At 32.4% G+C, this 12,128-nt stretch overlaps 1 long non-coding RNA gene across 1 annotated transcript; it reads left to right on the top strand.

Annotated features, from left to right (window-relative positions):
- Window positions 1-7,513: 7,513 nt before the first annotated feature.
- On the top strand, window positions 7,514-8,023 carry LOC145728751 (uncharacterized). The gene is made up of 2 exons (XR_014178154.1): window positions 7,514-7,619; window positions 7,677-8,023. It is a non-coding gene; the product is annotated as an uncharacterized LOC145728751 (long non-coding RNA).
- The last annotated feature ends 4,105 nt before the right edge of the window (window positions 8,024-12,128 follow it).

The raw sequence follows: 12,128 nt of genomic DNA on the forward strand, positions 1-12,128 counted from the left end.
TCTGCGGAGAAAAACCAGAAACACCCCACCACATCTTGCTGGAGTGTTATGCTGATCGGCACAGAAGATTAAACACACTGGGATTATACCAGCTGGCTGTGGAAGAAATACCTCGAACAAACCCACTCAAGATCCTGAAATTCCTAAAGGAACTAAATCCTGTGGGGCTGGTATGAAGAAGGAAACCTTGAGATAGCAGAAGAAGATGGGGTACAATAGATGTAATCAGGTCGCAGTACATCTGTCACCATCTACACCTACCATTACCATTACCAATTTTTGAGAGGTTTTCAGTAGAATTTAGACGTTTCTAGCAATTTAAAATACTTCCTGAAACCTCTACGACGCTTTTAAAGGCCTTTAGCAAATTATTAAAAAATTTGCAAAAATGACTGAATTTTTGAAGAGGGATCTAGAGGCCTCTGTCAGTTCCAACATATTTTTAGAGGCTTCTGGCATTTTTTGGGAGGCTTTTAGTGGTATTCAGTACAAATTAAAAATTCTTTAATTGTTTAGAACTCTTGTAAAGTCCTCTGGTAACTTATACATTGCTTGGGACGTTTAGGACACATCTGGCAATTTGTGGTATGTTTTCAGAAAAATGTGTAGGCTTTTGACAAATTTACTGATGTCTGAAATAATTTGGAAATATTTGTGAGATATTCAGTAATACTTAAAAAAATCAAAAATTGCATTTATGTTGCAGCCAATTAGTTAAAATGTTTTTACTTTTTGCAATTTTAATGGAAATATACAGTAGTAAGTTAACACAATTTTTTAGTCAAATCCATTTAAACTTAATTCAAGTTTTAGAATGTCAATTGTGATTTTAAATTATTAACTATTAAAATACTAAACAATTTATTTGTACAAAACTAACTAAAAAAAAAACATACTAGTACAAATGTTTATTTTATCAAACGTTTGCAAACAGTTGTACCAATTAAGTTTATTCACTCTTAATTTAGATCCATCAATCCCTAGTGAATTGATAACTCTATTAAGGTTTGCGAATATTTAAACAAACATTGTCAAATCTAAGGAAGCGTAATTAACTTAACCAGCTATATTTGTTGACAAAACAACCTAACTACACTATGGTCCTGGGGAAAATGAAGGAATCCAATTGGTTGTATAATTAGAATCAACGTTACCCCGTGTGGGAATATAGGTAAACTTCTCAAATTAAACCCTATCTGCCTTCACTGTATCCGAAGTTAAGTACAGTTTGTGAAAGTTGGTTCAAAACTTTATTGCAAGAAGAAGAAAATTATAACTTTAACGCTCTACCCAACTAGGATGTCATATCTTCAAAACATTATGAAAAAGCAAACAAAAATGGAGTATTACACGGCAAACACCCCCGAGCACTTTATACCCTGCTTTTATTGCCTTTATAAACCACGAACTGAAACTTTAAGAAGACGGCTCTAAAGTTTATTAAACATCCCTAAGTACGGGGACGTCTCCTAAAATAAATCTATAAACCACATTTCAGCTAATAACTTGTCTAAGAGCGCGGCGCAAACCTAAAGTAAAGAGATCCGACGAAAAAGTATCCATAAACTTTTTTTGCATCACTTTAACGTGCTTAGCAAAAGCTGGAGTGCTTTGATACACTTTTTGGGGTGCAAAATCAACCGGGGATTATGCATTTTTAAAACGGCTAAAGTGGTTTGGCGATTCTTCAATCTGAATTCGGATATTTTAAGACGCGGCACATTTTTGAATTTAGGGATGTTACTAATGACGGTACAGAAAAAAAATGATAAAAGCATATTTTCCTTGGTTCTTCGCTAGGGATTTACGATTATTGTGAAGTGGAAATGTTTATTAAAGCTTTCAGGTCTAACAGTTAGTTTATAAGATACTTATTTTAACAAAAAACCTGCATTAGCTGCTTGTGGGGGTTAGGTAAAAATAAATTTGACTTTGTGTTGAAACGTGACTTTATGTTGGTTTTTAAAGTTGTAAACTCTCTGCTAGAAAGGTCAACACTGAAAGCTCCTTTAAGGGAATTTAAGGGCACTCCAGGCCTCTTTTCTGATATGGTATCGACTAAGAAGATTGTCTCTACTTAGGTCGACAGGCCCTTTAACACCACACCAACAAAATAAAATTACTAGTTACAAGGCTTTAAAAGACTGAAGGTTTTCAAAACTGACCAACTTTTAGAAAAAAAAATTTCAGAGTTATCTAACTAGAGAATTAAGTAAATATTAAAGACACATAAAATAATAAAAAATTAAGCAGTTGAAATAGTAACAATATTCAATAGCAGTAGCAATATAGTATGAAACTCTATAGTGGTAGCAATTATTGTTTGATGGAAATTGACAGTTTCTTTCAGTTAGTTCAACAACTGAAACTGCTTTAACATTTGAAGGAGACAATAGATGAAGTAGTAAAGAAATATATATTATTGAAATATATAAGCTTCATGCTCTACAACCCTATCGTCAGTATTTACTTTTTCGGTGCATGGGTAAAGATTTATCCGATCAAAAAAAAAAATGAAAAATTATAAAATTACAAACTTTCATGAGCGGATATCTCGAAAACTATACAAGATATCAAAAAACGCTTTTTGAACGAGATATCCTAAAAAATTTCAAAAAATATTCTATCAAAAAATGCAAAAAGTGATTAAAAATTTACCTTCTAATGAGAAATCATTTAAAAAATTAATTTTTGGTAAAAAGTATCTAAACAAAAATCGACTTCTCGCCTGTTCAGAAATTTTAGGATTAGGTTACTGTCAAAATAAAATGTGCAAAAGTGGTCTAAAAATATTTTTTATAACAAAAATGTCCTAAAAATTGTTTCGAAACGAAACAGAGTTCCGTTTACTAATTACTGCCATAATAACCAGTCCATTTGAAACAGTATTCTTAATTAGTGAGTAATGTAATATTTACACTGGTAAAAACGTTTTTTAACGATTTTCAAAGATATCTAGCGTTACAGAAGAGATAGTATTCTCATCACGATACATAGTCGTATTCTTGATGAAATAGGCAATACCAAGTAATACTAGCAATTCCATTGCATTTGATTTTTTTAGAGATACCTATAATGAAAGCGTAAATTTTAGAAAAGTGTTTCAGGACACTTAAAAGGACAGAAAATGTCACAAAAACGAAGTCTCTACAATCATCCGTTATCGAGATATTTCATCTACTTAAAAGCAAACTTTGGACCACAGGCAATTACGTTCATTACATTTTTCATTTTGGTGATATCAAAACTCCCCTTAGCGGTTGGATTTGGAAGGCTGAATCTGATTTTCAGCAGCAAATTAGTGTAAATTGCCATTGAAAATATTTACGGTTTTTTCCACTTATACGACTGTTAATTTGACATAAAAATTTGATTCTACAGTTAGTTTTATGAAAAATTAAATGATCCAATAACTCTTCAAACTTCTTTCAAATCGATTCACTTCATTGCAATTCCAAAAAATCTTCATTTTCTCATTACTTGGCGTCGATTAAATTCATACTAAAGCAAAAAAAAAGTCGATCCATTCGCATCGGACGTCCAAATTGGATTTTTGGGGCAGAAAGGCAAAACCGCGGCTCTCTCGGGGATTTCTTAGGGCGCATTAATAGAATTCCCTTAGCGAAATCGTGCGGAAAAATTGCTCCTTGTTATTTTAATCAAGTGGTGTCGCGGACATTTTTCAAATAAACTCTGGAGATTTTTGGGGCCGGCACAATAGCCTCTTTGTAAATTCCCGACCCGAACGGCCTCGTAATGGATGTTTGGGAATTTTGACGTTGGCCCCGCAGGGTTTTGTTGTAAAAATGCCCCCCCGGAAAAACGCTGTCAATGGGAAACGGTTTATTAAAGCCGAATGACTTGCCAGAAGTTTGATTGTGTTTATTTCGGGCCCGGGATTTTTTTTTTGCTCTCTCTCGGATTAACCTCGGTTTCTACCAGCCAAATCGTTCGGCTTTATGCTTTCCAGATTTTTTTTCGGGTAATATTCGAAGTTAAAGCCGGTTCGAGGTTAGCGAGAATAAAAGTTTTCACGATACCAAAGTATTTTAATGAAATTGAAACGATTTGTAAATTTATAAGTCAAAAATTTTCTTTTAAGAAATGTTGAAGGCAACGAGGAGTTCATAATTCTTTAAAACAAAATTGCTAAAACTAATAAATAAATTGCGCACAAAAATAGTTACAAAATAATACAAAATATTGATTTGTTATTTTGAACTGAAAGATATTATAGAAAAAGCACAAAATTCGTTTTTTGGTCGTTTCTTTTCTTCTAATCTAATCTCATAACTCCACACACTGTATACACAGTATCGTCTGAGGTTTATGGACTCTCCAGGAATAGAAAACCAAAGCAATACAGATCAAGACAATTAAGTTGCGAGCGAATTTTAAATTTCGTGGCAGAATTGAAGGAAATACATGGTTTCTGCTTGCTTCTCAAACCAAATTGTGCGAGACTAAACTTGTTGTCTCGCTTGGATACAAGCGCAGTTGATAATATTATCTTCGTTTTCACTAATTCTAGAGGTGAAAATTTTTCACCAGGGAAAACGTTAACTCCGTTGAAAACTTTTCTTCAAACGGTGAAAATGAGATATAGTGTGGTTATACCACTGACTAAGGAAAACCAATTTTGTTTCGATAATGAAGTGTTTAGATATGCTGCCTCGGTAGAAAATGGCGTGGAAATGGATGATTTCGTATTTTCAGCGACCAAACCGAGCTGGGAGAAATCATCTCTTGTATAATAAATTATTATAGTATAATGAAATTCTTAGTATTGCTTAGAAATAGTATATTTCCTAACAGGTGGACTAGAACAAAGTCTTGTACACACGAGGGTTGAATATGAACCAGGAAAGTGTGTTTCGCTAATTCAGTGTTTATGATATTAGACTATTTTTTAACCTTAAGATGAATTAAAAATACTGAGAATAATCCGTTAAGTAGCTTTTGATGAATATTTCCCTCATGTGTTAAAGGTCCCATATGAGCAGTGCATTTTCACCAGAATGACAGCGATAATTGCATTCTAAAGTGATAATTGCATTTCGATAATTGCACTGTACGTATCTATAACGACTGCATTGTTGTAGAGCCTATTGCTAGTATACTAATTGTTGTCTTTGCGCAGTTTTTTGACTTTTTATAACCAAACAATGTCAAACGCGATGTCAACAATAAATTAATGAACGGTTTGGAACTTGTTCATTGAGCTCCATTGAGCAATCTATAGTTGCAGCAAAACCAAAACATTTTCTTTATTCGGGAAATATTCCCCAAAATTACATTCGTGCCTTAAAAATGACCTGATAATTCTGCGTTCAAACTTGTTATCTTTGCAAACTGCATTCGGTCATTTTCATATTTTTTTCTAAAAAAGCCCTCCACCTTCGGTGTCGGGCTCTTTCGCCAAAAAAATATGACAATAAACTCATGCAGTTAAGAGATAACAAGTTTTCATGCAAAATTATCGGTAATTTTTATGCACTTGTGCAATTACCCCCGAATATTTCCCTCATGTGTTAAATGTCCCATATGAGCAGTGCATTTTCACCAGAATGACAGCGATAATTGCATTCTAAAGTGATAATTGCATTTCGATAATTGCACTGTACGTATCTATAACGACTGCATTGTTGTAGAGCCTATTGCTAGTACACTAATTGTTGTCTATGCGCATTTTTTTGACTTTTTATAACCAAAAAATGTCAAACGCGATGTCAACAAAAATTAATAAACGGTTTGGAACTTGCTCATTGAGCTCCATTGAGCAATCTATAGTTGCAGCAAAACCAAAACATTTTATTTATTCGGGAAATATTCCCCAAAATTACATTCGTGCCTTAAAAATGACCTGATAATTCTGCGTTCAAACTTGTTATCTTTGCAAACTGCATTCGGTCATTTTCATATTTTTTTCTAAAACAGCCCTCCACCTTCGGTGTCGGGCTCTTTCGCCAAAAAAATATGAAAATAAACTCATGCAGTTAAGAGATAACAAGTTTTCAAGCAAAATTATCGGTAATTTTTATGCACTTGTGCAATTACCCCCGATAATTGATTAGTTCTCAACGTTTTGACTTTAAAATTTTACTAGAATGACTGAAAATAGCGCGTTTAATCAGTAGTGATATTTGTCTATTTTTGAGCGTTTTGACCTGAAAATGACTGCAAGTAGTCCGGTAAGTCAATTTTCATAATATTTGACAGTTTTCAACATGTTGACGTCTAAGATTCATTAGAAACACTGGACCGTTGAATCATCTTTCATGATATTTGACTAATTTTCAACGTTTTTACCTTCAAAGTTGTCTTACATGACTACAAATAGCCGCTGAATCAGTATTTATGGTATTTGACATTGAAAATTTACTATAAAAGCTGATAATAGTCCGTTAAGTACATTTTCATGATATTCAACTAATTTTCAACGTTTTTTTTTCAACAAAAATTTAATTGGACCAATGAACAATGCCAATCAGTCAATTTTCACAAATCTTGACTCAATTTCAACATTTTGACTGTTCTGTTGTTACATGTTAATTGAATGTCAAGTCAACGTTCATAATGTTTGATCAACTTAAAATGGTCGGAAGAAGTGAAATTTGCATTAAATTTGACTAAAATTGGCCTGAATGGCTGAAAATAGTCAATTTTCCTAATATCAGCATGTTCATGACTTTCATTACATTTGACTAGTTTAAAACACCTAAAATTGATCAGTGAACATTCTTACTGGAAAATTGACTATTTAGTATGTTTGTTGCGATTGTTGGCTATTATATTTAATTTTCATGATATTTGACAAGTTTATATTTTTATTTTGAAATGTAAAAGTAAGTTAAAGTCGTCAAATATCATAAAAATTGCTATAATTGTATTCGAAACTGAATATTGACTTCGCACTTATAAAAATTGACTTCAAAATCTGGTTTTGTGTTAAAATACTTAAGCCATCGACAATAAATGTCAAATAATTATTGAAACTATAAAAAAATATAAGCTGATTGCGTTAATCGATTCTACAAAAAATAAATACAAAACAAACTGAAAATATGCTTACAAATATTATCCGGTCACTACAAGAGAATCTTTTCTCTTTTCAAAAATTGACAGTGCTTTCCTCCCGTATAATGATTTTTAATTTTTGTTTTATTGGATAGAAGAAGAAGAGAATTCTAAAATTTTGCTTAAAAATGTTATTCCTTTTGTTATCCGGTTACTACAAGCGGGTTTTAGGGCAATTTTGTCGCAGCCTGCCTCTAAACCGTCATTTTTGCAGTACAAATTTTGACAGCGCTTTTCTTCCTGACTGCACCGAAACTTTTAGTAATTTTTTAGGTTATCGATGAAGATTTTAAAAATTTACTTGAAAAGGTGATCCGGTCACTACAATTGGGTTTTACAGGCGATTTTGTATAAGACTGTCCATAAAACTGTGTTTCTGTTAGTTGAATGTTTGACAGCGCTTTTCTCCCTGACTGTATTAAAAAAACTAGATTATGTTAATATTTCTTCATTCTAGAATGTTTGAATATATCGTGCATATAAAACCACACAACCTTCAGAAAACCATGTTGATCAATGAATCAAGAACCTGAAGAGGCCTGGTAAGTCACTCTCTCTCACTCAACACAACAGTGTCCTAACTTGGCAATTAATTACAGTGGTTCAAGTGAAACTGGACAACAGTCTGGGGAAATACTTAGTCTCTGTAACGACATAAAGAAGGAGTTAGATAATATCACGGCAGACAGTCAAATAAGTTCAAATAAAATCAAAGAGATAAAGGAGAAATTGTTTGTTATGAAGAATTTTGAATCTACAATTGAATCGATGTTTTCTTTAAACGATGAAGAAAGTAAGAAAGATGAAAAACAGTGAAGTCCAGGTGATGACAGAGTACGTCAAGAAAATGGCCAATTGAATGGAGAAACTTTTGATTATACAGGGTGAGCCAAATTGGTGATGTATGTATGGGGATTTTGATACCCGGTTTTCAAATTGTATTATCTTTTCCCGTTTTCTTAAAAAAATAGTAAATGTGCAAAATTGCCTTTTAGTTTCTAAACGACGTGTCAAAGACAGCTTTGAAATGAAGACATTAATAAGGCACTTTTCACGAATAATTCGATGACGTTTTCAAAAAAGATGTACCGTCATTTGTTTTTGAGTTATTATAATAACTTCGATAAATCTTTTTTATTAACGTTATTCTATTTTTTTGCATCATCAAAAAGAACTTAAAATTGTCTTCTTAACGTTAAAAAATTCTTTCAGGATTTGCTGTGGCCCTATGATGATAATTGTGTTTGTTGACAAATCCATGCTTTTTCTGTTAAAAGTAACTTTTTAACGTTGAGTGAGTAAAATAGAAGTTTCTTTGCATTAATTATTTTTAACCATTTATGTAACCCAGTTAGGAAAGTTAGATTTTATGTAATGGAACAAGTAGTTTGAGTTTCTGATTTTTCTACCAGAATTTGTCATATTGTATTCAAAATATACACACATTTGCAACTAAAAATTAGGATAAACATTTTTGAAGAAGAATGATATAACCACGTGAAATGTGTAAAATTAAAAGTAAGAAAATAGCTATTTATGTAACCAGTTACAAAAAGTTCGATTTTGTGTAACGAATGAATGTTTGTAGGGCGAGCGCAGCGAGATCCTACAATTTGAATGAGTTACACAATAAGACATTTTCGAAACGTGTGGCATACATAATTTTTTCTAATTTTGACCAAAAAGCTGTGAAAACCATCTTTTAAAGTGATTTAACACAAATATTCACTTTCATAGCACCTTGTATAAACTGTGACAACGACATGTTATGATGGATGTCGCCCATATGTTTCTACGGAAATGCATAAAAACAGGGAGTGATGAAATGAACTTTTCATAACTAGTTACATAAAGTGATACTTTTCGTAACTAGTTACGAAAAGTAAAACGTTTTGTCACTCTAATCAGATTTTAAAAGTGTCACTTTATATGCCAAAATTAGAAAAAAGATATTTTAGGATCAATGCAGAATTAAAGAAGTGATGGCTTAAAGTGATATACAGGGTGGTCCAGTTTTAAATGTCAATAATTCACCATTCAATAGCCCATCAAAAAATAAGTTCACATACATTATGTTAGTTTAAAAAATCAGTTTCTTGTCATAACTGTCAGACTGCTGGAGCAATTTTAATCAAATTTAGAACAATTACATATGAAATTAATACCCATTAGGTGATGTTAATGACGTTTGTCGAAACTGTCTCCTGTCTCCAGTGGTGTGAATACAGAGATGGTTTTCATTTTTCTGCGTTATTCTCTACGTCACTGGATATTTTTCAAAAATTTTAGTTTTTTTTTACTTTACTTGTTCAATTTGACAAAATAACTATCTCTTATAAAATTATCATTTGAAACTTCGTTTATGAAATAATTGAGTTGTTACGTTCAAAGACCCAAAACCAACCCAACCCAACTTAAAAATTGTCTTGAAAACGGTGAAAATTGACATAAGAAGCTTAAAAAATGTCTTTGTAGCCAGTTTTTATAGTTTCCAGACAAATTGAGAGACTTTAGTTTTGAAAATTGACTTAGAAACCAGTAAATTTACTTTGAAACTGTGAAACTTGACTTGAGAGGCTTAAAAACTGTCTTTGTAGTCAGTCGTTATAGTTTTCAGAGAAGTTCAAAAACTTTAGTAGTGAAAATTGACTTGTAGCCATGAAAACTACTTTATCTAGAATTTTTGACAACAAATTCACACATTTCAAGCCGAAAATTGACTTGGATATCAAAAGTGACTCTAAACCAATAAAAAGTCACATCAAAAGCTTAAATTTTGCATTTGGCGTAAGTTTTCATAATTTGAAAATACATTTCAATATTTTAGTTCTTAAATACAGAATATTGACATTAGACTCATGAAAATTGTCTTCAAGACTAACTTTTCAGGTTTTTTTACTTTGCTTTGCATTTTCTTAGAACTCTGGACTATTTTTAGGGCTTTAACACTGCTTTCAGCTTGGAAAATGGAGATTTACCTTACCTTCTTGAAGTTTTTGACATAGCAGACTTAAAAAACTATTTTTATTAAATTGACTTCTAGACGCTTCACTGTGTTTTAAGACTGAAAAAACGAATTTTAAACTATTTTTTATAGTAAAAGTTAAGTTTCAGACTCTTCATTGATGAAAGTAAACAATTTTTGCATTAAATGCTACGATATTAGTCTTAAACTCTAATTTTTAGATTAAAATTAGTCCGAATATTTCCCTCATGTGTTAAATGTCCCATATGAGCAGTGCATTTTCACCAGAATGACAGCGATAATTGCATTCTAAAGTGATAATTGCATTTCGATAATTGCACTGTACGTATCTATAACGACTGCATTGTTGTAGAGCCTATTGCTAGTACACTAATTGTTGTCCATGCGCATTTTTTTGACTTTTTATAACCAAAAAATGTCAAACGCGATGTCTACAAAAATTAATAAACGGTTTGGAACTTGCTCATTGAGCTCCATTGAGCAATCTATAGTTGCAGCAAAACCAAAACATTTTATTTATTCGGGAAATATTCCCCAAAATTACATTCGTGCCTTAAAAATGACCTGATAATTCTGCGTTCAAACTTGTTATCTTTGCAAACTGCATTCGGTCATTTTCATATTTTTTTCGCCAAAAAAATATGAAAATAAACTCATGCAGTTAAGAGATAACAAGTTTTCACGCAAAATTATCGGTAATTTTTATGCACTTGTGCAATTACCCCCGATAATTCGGACTGTTACCAGTGTTCAATTGAATAAAAAAAATAAAGTTTGAATTGAATGAGCAGTTTATAGTCTAAAAAATTGAATGCCAGTAAACATTAGTCAAAAAATCCTGTTATTGACTATTTTCGGTGTACTTGTTCCAAATTTGATGAAAATTGGTCCAACGGTTAGACAGTTGTAGCAAAAAAACGATTTTTAAAATTAAATTTTGGAGGTCTGTGTCTTCCTTAGGAAGTGTTCTACAGGAAAATGACATAATGCTTGTCAACTTATTTTTTGATGGGCTATCGATTGGTGAATTATTGACATTTAATACTGGACCACCCTGTATTATGTATATCGAAGAATTGTTGTTATTTATCAATTCCTTAGTATGTAGCTTTCTATGTTCTAGTTAATAAAAGTAGTAAAAGGTTTAATAAAAATAATGTCAAAAGTGTTTCTTTTGCCTGTTTATTCTTTCACCCTGCATTCATTTGTACTACTTGTACTTCAAATTAAAACGTAAAATCGTACTAAAGCTGACCAACATGAACCCAATATTCTGCACATTAAAACAATTACGGCATTTTAATTTCGTGGAGCCGGAACAATTTACTGGACGCTGTTTAAAATCTAGAACGGCATAAAAAAGTAACGGCCAAATAATTCGGTCGAAAACTAAATTGAAACAATGGAGCGCCAACAGTTTTAGTTTTCAGGCTAGTTTTATGGTCTCCGGCTCATTACTGGCCCGTATGCATACATTGGTTTCAAAACAGTTGCATAAAATCCACTTTAAACTGGACCAAAACCGCAAAATAATGGTACAAACACAGGACAAATTTTGTCCAGTAAAGCAAAATATTCGGACCGTTGTTCGTGCCAAGTGTGTCGCAAACAACAGTGCAACAACGTTCGCATCAGTTACTTTTGCAGCAGGACGACATGGCCGACCGCAAAATGTCCGTCGCCAGATGGCGCTTTTCCTCTACTGACCGGCTGGAAATTTAATATAAACCTGCTGCAAGCATTTTTGTTGCAAAATTTAATAAAGAATTCAGTGCTGATGTATGAATATTTTATACACTCTTCACATAATGAATACTTAGTTTTTAAAAGTATATTTCCTACTCGGGTGCGGTAAAGTGCACTTTTCCGCACTCATTTGAGTGTAGTCTTAAATGTCCCGTATATTTATTGACTTTATCACCCAACGAACCCTGTATATTTTGAGTAACTATTGATTGGTAGGTGTTCTGGTTCGTACCAGTTTATTAACGAAAATCAACAATAAGGGTATGACATTTGTTACACATATTTAGCAACGAGCATCAATTAGACCTTTTAAAAGGCA

Source organism: Ips typographus, linkage group LG1 (genome assembly GCF_016097725.1).
Source record: "Ips typographus isolate SLU linkage group LG1, UJ_Ityp_2.0, whole genome shotgun sequence".
NCBI classification, from domain to species: domain Eukaryota; kingdom Metazoa; phylum Arthropoda; class Insecta; order Coleoptera; family Curculionidae; genus Ips; species Ips typographus.